Raw genomic sequence first — 10,725 nt, 5'->3', positions numbered from 1 at the left:
AAAACAACCCTGATCTGAGGCGAAAACGCTCAGGTGTTTTAGCTTTAAAGTCAATCAAAAGGAAACCAAAAGGCTGATTGGTCACATCCTTATAACATTCCATAAAGAATTTTGTATTTCCTGGGTAAATCTGACGTCCTAAAGTCATTATTTGCATAGAGTCTCTTGGACTCTTGTACAAAACGAGGTAGTGAGTATTGAGCGTGAGTATTGAGCTGGCTGCTCAGCCGGGCCCATTAGGTGTCTGGCATCGAGGGCTATCTAGTTATCTCGGAATGTGTTTGAAGTTGGATGGGAGACCTTAAAGAAGGTCTGCTCAGTATCTTCCAGATAATGGGGGTAAACCTTGCCATTAAGCACTCCACCATATAAATGTATACTATGGGGCCAGATTCTGTAATTTATATGCAAATGTCAAAAGGCTAAAGGAATCCCTACAACATAAAGCCTAAATGATCGGACATGATCTTAAGCAGATGCTACACCAGAAGGACCAGAGATTACGGTTGAAAACGGATATTGCAAACGAAAGTCAAAATCCTCTTCAACATACACATTTTGTGAGCTAGAAATAACATTAGTAGCCATAAGGAAGTGTGGTGTAGTCAGGTAGTAGCACTCCCTTGTCGTATACCACTTTGAATCTTTTCAAAACTGCTCTATTATGCAGTGTGAACTTCTTTTTATTCCGCACAATGGTCTCTGTGCGAGTGAGCAGGTGGCTAGTGTCACGTGATGTTACATACCCCTGTATCAGACATGCCATACTTTCTAAGGTGACAACCTTCGCATTAGTAGAATGCAACGTGACACCTTTAGCTTTAAGAGTGACTTTATTTTTCGCCGTTCTAAAGCTGTAAGATTGCGGCCCAGTCGGGGCGAAAGTCATTATGAAATCTGCTTCGTCGAGTTCATCTGTCAGCTCACCAAGATATGCACCTGTTTTTGGGGTCCAATCTCCATCTTTCGATACAAAGATAACACTGTCCGTATCTACGTAAAAAACACGGGGACCTAACTGATCCATAAGATTGTATAGCTCCAAACGCCCGTAAGCAGTTGTAAACGCGGCAATAAACACATTAACATCACACGCGGGGGATGGATCTTCGTCCGCGTAACACCACTGCACTAATGCTACTGTGTCTGACATGAATGAGAAGTGTTTAATGATATGGCCATTTCCAAAGATATGGCGGGCGAAATCTTCAGGATCTGTTAAAAGCTCCGCTGTAGCTTGATTACACCTAAGTCCAAACCTACCCCAAAGCGAATTCAATAAAGATTTATTTATAGATCTGTGTGCGGGGTTGAGTGCGAGTTGGCAGTTGATTTTTAACTTAATTCTTAGATTGTTTTTTTTTTTTTTTTTTTTTTTTCTGCTTTTATTGTAGCACTTTGAGATTTTCTTTAAAATGTAAAGTGCTTTATAAATAAAATGTATTATTATTATTATTATTTTTTCAATGTCAAGCTGAACTCCCTCCTTCTCGAAATAACCTCTGACGTAAGACTCCTTGTCAGTGTCTGTCACTACGTGCGTCGGGAAACCTGAAGCCTCCTGTTTGAATTTGAGAAACGTCTTAACATAACCGCTGAATAAAGTGTCTGATGTCTGTGGAAAATGCCAGACTTCCACAATTCTGACTACCGAATAACCTTTATCAATAGCTCTGGAGAGCTCGACAGAGGTCCAAACTCCTGAAATGACTCTTTCTTCGTCACCGTGCTGACACTGACCCTGATACTGTGCCTCAGCACAGGTACGACACAGCACAAATAATAATTTCCCCTGAGAAGATTTGACAGGCGATACCGGATGTAGTAGTTTACGTGGGGGGAGTACGCTGCATTTAATAAGACCGAAATACGATTCGACCGGGTCAAAATCTTTTAAAATTATCTCGGGATGTCCGATAGGGTAAGTTTTACATGACTGTACATAAGGATAGAGAGATGTGAAATCCAGATATGACACGCTTTCACCCACGGCGGTCTCGTGGTACAAGCGGAGGGCATTCGTTCTCCCCCCAAAAAGCGATTCTCTGGGGTTCAGTCTCGCTGGCGCATTATAATTACTCATAAAAGCAATGACATCAGGATTGCTTTGCTTAGCTTCTGCCCACTGACATTCCCAAATTTTGTGCACTTTGAGATTATAGGTATTACGCAAAACCTTCATCTTATTGTCAGATTGTCTTCTGAGTACGCCAAATGGTATTTATAATGTCCATGCCAGAAGCACCCTAAAAACTCCAAAGCTATTCTATCGCCGTTATCAGTCTCATAATAGCCGTCCACATGATACGGTCCAAATTTGGCTTCGCCATGATTTAATGCGTGATGAAAATCGACATTTCTGCTTGCTTTAATGTATTCCAACCATTGGATGGAGGGGTTTGAGTAAGATTTGTGATGATTGATGTAAGCATTTTTGTGCGTTAGGGCAATTGTATCTTTGGTTAAAAAAAGTGTTTTGAACACTTTCATAGCACATCAGGCTAACGTTATACAACCGAAAGGGTCTACGTTTGTACACTCTATAAACTCTTTTCTGCATTTCATACAAGCCTCTCGCAGCAAAACAACGTCATTCTTGCAGTACAAGGCTAGTTGCTTTTTGAAGTCAAACACCTCTCCTGCTACACTCTCGTACCACGAATCAAATTTCATGCGCTCAGCGTCAGACATCGTCTGATATCCATAATATTCTTTTGAAGGATACGGGCCTATATAATTTGCATTCTGCAAGCAATTAAAATGATGTGGAAAGAATCATTTTTCGCTGGTGTTTAGGTTTAGCTGTCGATGTATCTCTGTTTAAAGACTTGGTCGTACATGTAAACAAGTCTACAGCCTTGGAGTATAATTTTTGGTGTTAGTCCCTGACTAGTGAAATACTTGAGCAATATAAAAGAGTCGAAACCCGAAGAATTGTGGGCGATAAATGTGAAACCCTCAAATTTAAAAAATCTACCCCTTCCACCATGAACTCAACTCCAGCTTGCGTTGATGCACAAATATAATTTGCCGTATGCCTGCCGTTTTCATACATCGTTTCGAAGTCAAAATAAACATAGTCTTGGCTATGTTCGCTAGGCTTGACAGGCTGAATATAGCAACAATGCTGACCTTCATCCATCAGAACTTCAGCGCAATGCACACATCTCGATAGTGCACATTTGTGCGTTAATAGTTTATCACCAGACCATTTTGCTCTGTACTGTCTGTAACATTTATCACAGTATTTTATGAGATCGCGCTGAGACCTCGAACTGTCACTTTGTGCTTGTTTATGCATTTCATAACAGAAATCAGATCTACAATATCTCAAACAATCGTCACATTGCACCGATTTCTTAGGATGCGTGTAGCACATATTGTTTGTGCATACATTGCATGTAAATTTACAATAATGTAAAGTACGATCCTTAAATCCGTGATAGCAGTACTCACAAATATACGAGTAGCCTAAGAAACCTTTCAGATTTTTTATACCATAATAATGATCTTCATGCAAATACAAATGCACCGTCTTCTGATGTATCTCGTCTGTATTTTTATACACTTCCAATTTACCTGAACCCGATCTGTGATAACTATTTTCACCCCCAGAAAGGCCTCAAATTTAGAAACACCATGCAATGCAATTTTATCTTGTGGATCGTAACCCTGATCAATATGTATATCTCTGGCTATTTTCATCAATCCGTAGTCGGGACTTTGAGGATTTAAAAAGTGAGCTATGCACGCACTAAAACACATTGTCTGCAAATTTTTTTGGGCTAAACAAATGCATTCTATTTTTCTGTATGACCTGATTATGAGCCAGGTCGGCCAACTTCCTACGCGCACCACCACCACCTTGTTTGTTTTGTGCTACAGAGACACATAACTCTAAAGCAGTATCAAAACCCATATCCGTATTGCTTTGAACAGCCCGTTCGATTTGGTCAACAAATAGATTAATGTCGTGATTGTTATCAGGCGTTAGAACGGCATTAATATCTGTGGGGAGACTTGCACCTCGCAGAGATATGTTAAAAAAAACCCTCACCAGCTAATAATCTGGAAACGGCTACAATCTCATTCAAAATATCCTGCAAAAAGATATTATAGGCAGCATAGTCATCTGTGACTATTTCACGAAAATTTTAAGTTCTGCGAATTTCTAAACCATTAAATCTGGGTTTTGGGACAATCGTAAAATCACCCACACGACCTCCTTCTCTCACTAGTCTAGCTATGCAATCCTGACTGAGACCCATATCTGGAGCTGAGGGATCATAACCTGAGGATTCATTATTAGACGGCCCTGCGCCGACCTGTTCATCGCCATGTATATCAGCACCCAACCATTCGTGTTGTTCATCTATAAGCTCATGTAATCTATCCACCATGTTAAGCGGATCAGACGGTAACATCTGTAAATGATTGTTAATAATTTCACGTAACTGTTCGCTATTGTTTTGAAAATCATATCTGGGTCTTGATGACCTCTGATCATCTTCTGAAGTGTGGGGGTGTAAATTATCGTGACATCTTTTACTGCTCATTTTGAATTATTATTTTTTTTTATTTTTTTTTTTAAATCAGAAATACACCTTTTTCAAGTTTAAAGGCAAGCGTGTACACTCCTGAAAACACCAACGCCAATTCACAATGCGTCATAACCAGATATAACAAAACAGAAACATATATAAATTCCAAACCACCGTTTCTCCGCAAGTAAAACAACACTAAATGGCGGGGACAATAACATACAATAATGTAAGGAATAACAAACAATATTAATAAAAGTAAGGAAGAACAAACAATATTAATAAAAGAACTAACTAATGATAATAATGATTTGTTGTCAATAACAAACAATAATAAATGTAAGAAATAACTAATGATAATAATGATTCGTTGTCAATAACAAACAATAATAAATGTAAGAAATACCCAATGATAATAACGAATCGATGTCAATAACAAAACAAAAACAAGCAACAATTCAATACATATCAGGGACAACCTCTCATCATATGATTAAACAAATCTGTCAACATTCTTTGAATGAGATTTAAACGTTCTGTGATCAGCGTAAGGCTGTTAACAGAAAGATTTTGCTCGACTTGTACTTGATGGATTTCTGCCGGTACACCGCTCATGCTCTGTTGAAACTGCCGAAATTCACCATACAGCTGCTCGTGGCAACTTCTCCAAAATTCGGCTGTGTGACGTAAGGATTCGTTGTGCTGCTGTTGACAGGCAATGATGTTTCTCAAAATCGATACCACATCACTTTGTGCGCTAGCAACGATGTCTTCTGCTTCCCGATAGGATAACGTTTGTCCATTCAAGTCGAAAAGTGTCTCAAAGTTCTGGTTAACACGGCGCAGCATATCATAATCAAGCCTCCTGTTTAAATCACGCTCACGGAACAATTCCTGAGGAATTTCGTGAGGTAATTCCTCCTCCTCCTGTTCCGAAGCACTGAAGGACACTTGATCCCACGCATGTATCTGTGAATCGGTCCACGCTGTTAGGCCACCTTCGTCGTACCCTTGTTCTGTAAAATAATGATAACAGTTTATTAATTTATTGACTGAAAGGCAAAACATAAAAGTAATAACAGATTTTTCTGGTTTAATACATATGGTTATTCTCCTAAAGTCCTTAAACGGCTGGTGGTCGGAACATCATCCGTTTTGTGCTCCGGTAGCCTCAAACGTTTTACCCCCTGACCCTGCGAGTGACGCGGCCTGGAAGCACCTGGGGTGTGAACACTCGAGCAGTCTGGGAGCGTGTGAGACCATTCCCCTGAAGATGGAACGGGTGCGGTGGCGGGATTTGTGACGTTGTTTAGATCATGATGTGATTCAGCGCTAACCACAACCTCTTGTAAAGCATCCTCTGTAGGTAACATTACCACGTGACTGTCGGAATCAACGTGCTCACCTGCCAAAAAAAAAAAAAAAACAAACAAAAAAACATAACATCATTATTATGTATTTATTTTTGGTAATCACTTTATGTGAAACTGACACTTAACTTGATGAGAAAAGATTGTTTGCATATGTGACCTACCATTATTAACAGCGCCGTCATCATCACAAGCAAATAGCTCCGCCTCATCGACTGGGTAAAATGACAACAAAGTTATTGGTGCTATTATTAGACATTGAATAGTTAATAGAATAAAGGGGGAAATACTCGCATAGCTCTTCAAGGATCTGTTCCAAACCATCGTCGAAATCCTGATTCTCAAAACCACCTAGAGATTATAACCACAAGACATTAAAAAAATATTCACGTTAAAATATATTTAAATAACTCAGATGAAAAACACTTACCCTGGTAATTGTCAGCCATTGTTTCGTGTATTGTTGAGATAGCAGCGTAGCACGACTTGTAGATAGATTTTACAGGTAATGAGCGTAACAAAACTCTTGGTTTTTAACGGGATTTGGTGTGTGGGCGGCTCTTGAGAATACCACGTATAATCCGATAACCATCAGTAGAGGGTACCCTAATAACATAAATCTTTAATACATGTATAACATTGATTTATGCGTATGCAACAACAGATGCGACATCTTTTAGATTTTTTTTTTTTTCTTTTACAACTTAACTGAGGGTGTCGTGATCTACGCCAGAGACCGTCTGGCCTTTATCGCATATCCTGGTGCGTAAAGGGGTAGATATAGCCTTAGCTTCGACTGTTTGCACGCATGGATTTTTAACAACTCCAAAATCAAAAGCTATGATATCTGTTTGTATTAGGTATGTCTCATAAGAGTGTGTGTGTGTGTGCGATTGTTTGTAAGTCACATTCTGTATGTTTGTTTGTACACGTGTTTGCATATGTATGTTTGTGTTTATTTACGTGTATGTTTATGCTTTTTGTATATTTACGTATATGTGTGTGTGTGTGTGTGTGTGTGTTTGTTTGTATTTGCAGCCTATGTTTGTGTTGAGACTTGAAAAAATAAAGTGTGAATAAAATAATAAATGTAACTGAAATAAACAAAATTAATTAACTAAAATTATGCAAAATTTCCTATACCACAGTCTGTCTTGTTAAAAAACAATCATAGGTCTCACATGCTTTTGACCGTCATTGCACTTTTGGCTAACCTCATGCTCACAGGTCTACATCATAAATAGTTTAAATTGTCATCCTTTGATCAGTGAACGCAAAATGCTGAGCTTTAGCTGATCCGCAGGACCACCATTTACAGTGCCAGAACCCCCAAAACTCATTAGTTTGCCAGAACCCCCCCCCCAAGTCTTTTGAAGTACGGTACACTGATATGGTCACACCAGTAATCACACAATGCAGACATCCTGTGCTGTTCTCGTTTCGATGCAATACGTGAGACAAAATATTTTCATTTCGTACCATGTTGTAAAACCTCAGGCTTTTCAAGTCAAGTCAAGTCACTTTTATTGTCACATCACCACAGCACATGTGCCTTGGTGAGTGAAATTCTTGGGAGTGTGCACCAGAAATTGCAGAAACTGTTAACATATAACCATACAGACTTCAACAGGTGAAAATATGCAATATGCACATACATATAGTCAGTACACACAGTGTACTATTGGACATACTTACAGTTAGCACTACACATTATACGCAATATGTACATACATACAGTTAGCACTACACATTATACACTATACACAGAATGTACACATTCTACATTATGTAGACATATATACGCATGAAAATATGCTAAGGTGCAACAGAGTGTACGTGGGCTGGATACAGAAATGTTATGGATGTGCATTGGATGGAATCCAGTGGTAGCAGGTAGATTATTGTATTAAATAGTTTGGTGTTGAACTGTTAAAGTTAAAATTAAAGTGCAGTGTGTGGCATACCATATTGTGGAGTATGCTGTAGGGTGTATTAGTTCAGACTGTTCATAAGTCTGATAGCCTGAGGGAAAAAGCTATCCCTCAGTCGGCTAGTGTGGGATCGGATACTGCTGAGACGTCTTCCTGAGGGCAGCAGAGAGAGCAGTCTGTGGGACGGATGGCTGGAGTCACTGATGATTCTCCGGGATTTCCTTATACACCGCCTGGTGTAGATGTCCTGGAGGGAGGGAAGCTCAACTCCAACAATGTGGCTGGCAGTTCGCACGACCCTTTTCAGAGCTTTGCGGTTGCCAGCGGTGCTGTTTCTAAACCAGGCAGTGATGCAGCCAGTCAGGATGCTCTCTATAGTGCAAGTGTAGAATGATTTGAGGATGCTGGGGCTCATTACAAACTTCCTCAGCCGTCTCAGGAAGAAGAGGCGTTGATGTGCCTTCTTCAGCACTGCATCAGTGTGTGTAGACCAGGTGAGATCTTCACTGATGTTAACGCTGAGGAACTTGAAGCTGCTTACCAGCTCCACAGGTGTCTTGTCGATGGTGATGGGTTTGTGTTCTCTGCTCTGTCTCCTGAAATCCACCACCAGCTCCTTGGTCTTATCGATGTTGAGTGAGAGATGGTTCTCCTGACACCATTTAGTCAGGGTGCTCACCTCCTCTCTGTTGGCCATCTCATCATTGTCGGTGATCAGGCCTATCACCGTTGGGTCATCAGTGAATTTGATGATGACGTTGGAGCTGTGTGTGGCTGTACAGTCATGTGTGTACAGGGAGTACAGGAGTGGGCTGAGGACACAGCCCTGAGGAGCATCAGTGTTAAGGGTCAGCGGGGATGAAGTGTTGTTGCCCATTCTGACCACCTGGCTTCTTGCCTGTTAAGAAGTCCTGGATCCAGCTGCACAGAGATCTGTTTAGTCCCAGAGTCTGGAGCTTCGCAACAAGTGTGGCAGGCACTATGGTGTTAAATGCTGAGCTGTAGTCCACAAACAGCATTCTCACATAGGTGTTCTTATTTTCCAGGTGGGAGAGAGCAGTGTGTAGGGTGAAAGCAATAGCATCGTCTGTAGAACGGTTGCTACGATATGCAAATTGTAGCGGATCCAACGAGGCAGCCAGCACAGAGCAGATGTAGTCTCTGACGAGTCTCTCAAAACACTTACTGAAGATGGGTGTGAGAGCAACGGGCCTCCAGTCATTCAAGCATGTGATTTTATTTTTCTTTGGTATGGGCACAATGATGGATTTTTTGTAGCACGAGGGAACCACAGACAGACAGAGAGAGAGGTTGAAAATGTTTGTAAAAACCGGCTAGTTGGAATGCGCATGCTCGGAGCACACGGCCTGGGATGCCATCAGGACCCGCAGCCTTGCGGATATTCACCCGTCGGAAGGATCGGGCTACATCCGCGACAGAGACGAAGAGTGCACTCACATCTTCTGCAGCAGCTGCGGGAGCGCTCTCTGTGTGGGCGGTGTTGTGAGCCTCGAAACGAGCATAAAAGTTATTAAGCTCATCCGGTAGAGAGTTCACAGTAATGTTCACAGTAGCTGGTTTATTCCCTTTAAAGTCTGTGATGTTATTGATTCCCTGCCACATGCCTCTTGCATCGTTGGTGTTAAATTGTTCTTCAACTTTGTTTTTGTATTGTCTTTTTGCGGCTTTGATTGATTTCCTGAGATCGTAACTGGCTTGTTTGCGATCATCAGCGTTTCCGGATTTAAAAGCGGATGTCTGCGCTGACAAGGCTGCTCGAACATCGCTATTAATCCACGGTTTTTGGTTGGGGTAGATGTGGATTGTTTTTGTCGGCACTACATCTTCTACACACTTCCTGATGAAACATGTTACAGTTTCTGAGTACGCCTCTATGTCGTCATCAGACGCTGCCCGGAACATGTCCCAGTCCACGTGATCAAAACAGTCCTGTAGTATAGCCTCTGATCGGTCCGACCAGCATTGAACTGTCCTGAGGGTGGGTGCTTCCCGTTTCAGTTTCTGCCTATAAGCAGGCAGCAGCAGAATGGAAGAGTGATCCGATTTGCCGAAAGGTGGGCGTGGGAGAGATTTGTAGGCGTCCCGGAAAGGAGAGTAGCAGTGGTCCAGTGCACGATCACCACGCGTGTTGATGGTGATGTGTTGAAAATATTTCGGAGCTATTGTTCTGAAGTTGGCTTTGTTAAAGTCCCCCATAACAATAAACGCTGCATCTGGGTACGCGGTTTCCTGCTCACTTATATTCCCATACAGTTCCTTGAATGCCTAGTCTGTGTTGGCTTGAGGGGGAATGTAAACAGCTGTGATTATGACCGCTGTGAATTCCCTCGGTAGCCAGAATGGTCGACACAGAAGCATATGAAAATCCAGATCAGGGGAGCAGAAGGATTTAATAGAGTGTAGGTTCCTTTCATCACACCACGAGTTGTTGATAAAGAAACAAACGCCCCCACCTCTGCTTTTCCCTGTGAGCTCTTTCGTTCTGTCCGAGCGGTGCACGGAGAACCCCGTAAGCTCGATGGCTGAGTCTGGAATAGAGGATGACACGGAAGTGGATTTTCACTCCTGTCCCGTCCCACTCCCATAGAAAGAAATCTTGTCCCGTCCCACTCCCAGACCAAAGTTTAAAAAATAATCCCATCCCATCACCCCCCCCGTAAATTGACTCCCACTCCCATCCCGCTCCTGTTTAAACTGACTCCTGCTCCTGTACCGCTCCCATAAATTTTTTTCTTCAATTAGTGTTTAGTTAATACATAGAATTTGATTTAATCTGCTCTCCATCCTGTTTTAGACCAGCTGCTGAGCCCCTGTTTCGTACATCGTGCTATCACCGTCACATTCTACTCTCATAAACTTAAT

This window comes from Cyprinus carpio, chromosome B21 (assembly GCF_018340385.1).
Source record: "Cyprinus carpio isolate SPL01 chromosome B21, ASM1834038v1, whole genome shotgun sequence".
Classification (NCBI taxonomy): domain Eukaryota; kingdom Metazoa; phylum Chordata; class Actinopteri; order Cypriniformes; family Cyprinidae; genus Cyprinus; species Cyprinus carpio.
This window is presented reverse-complemented; position numbering follows the sequence as displayed.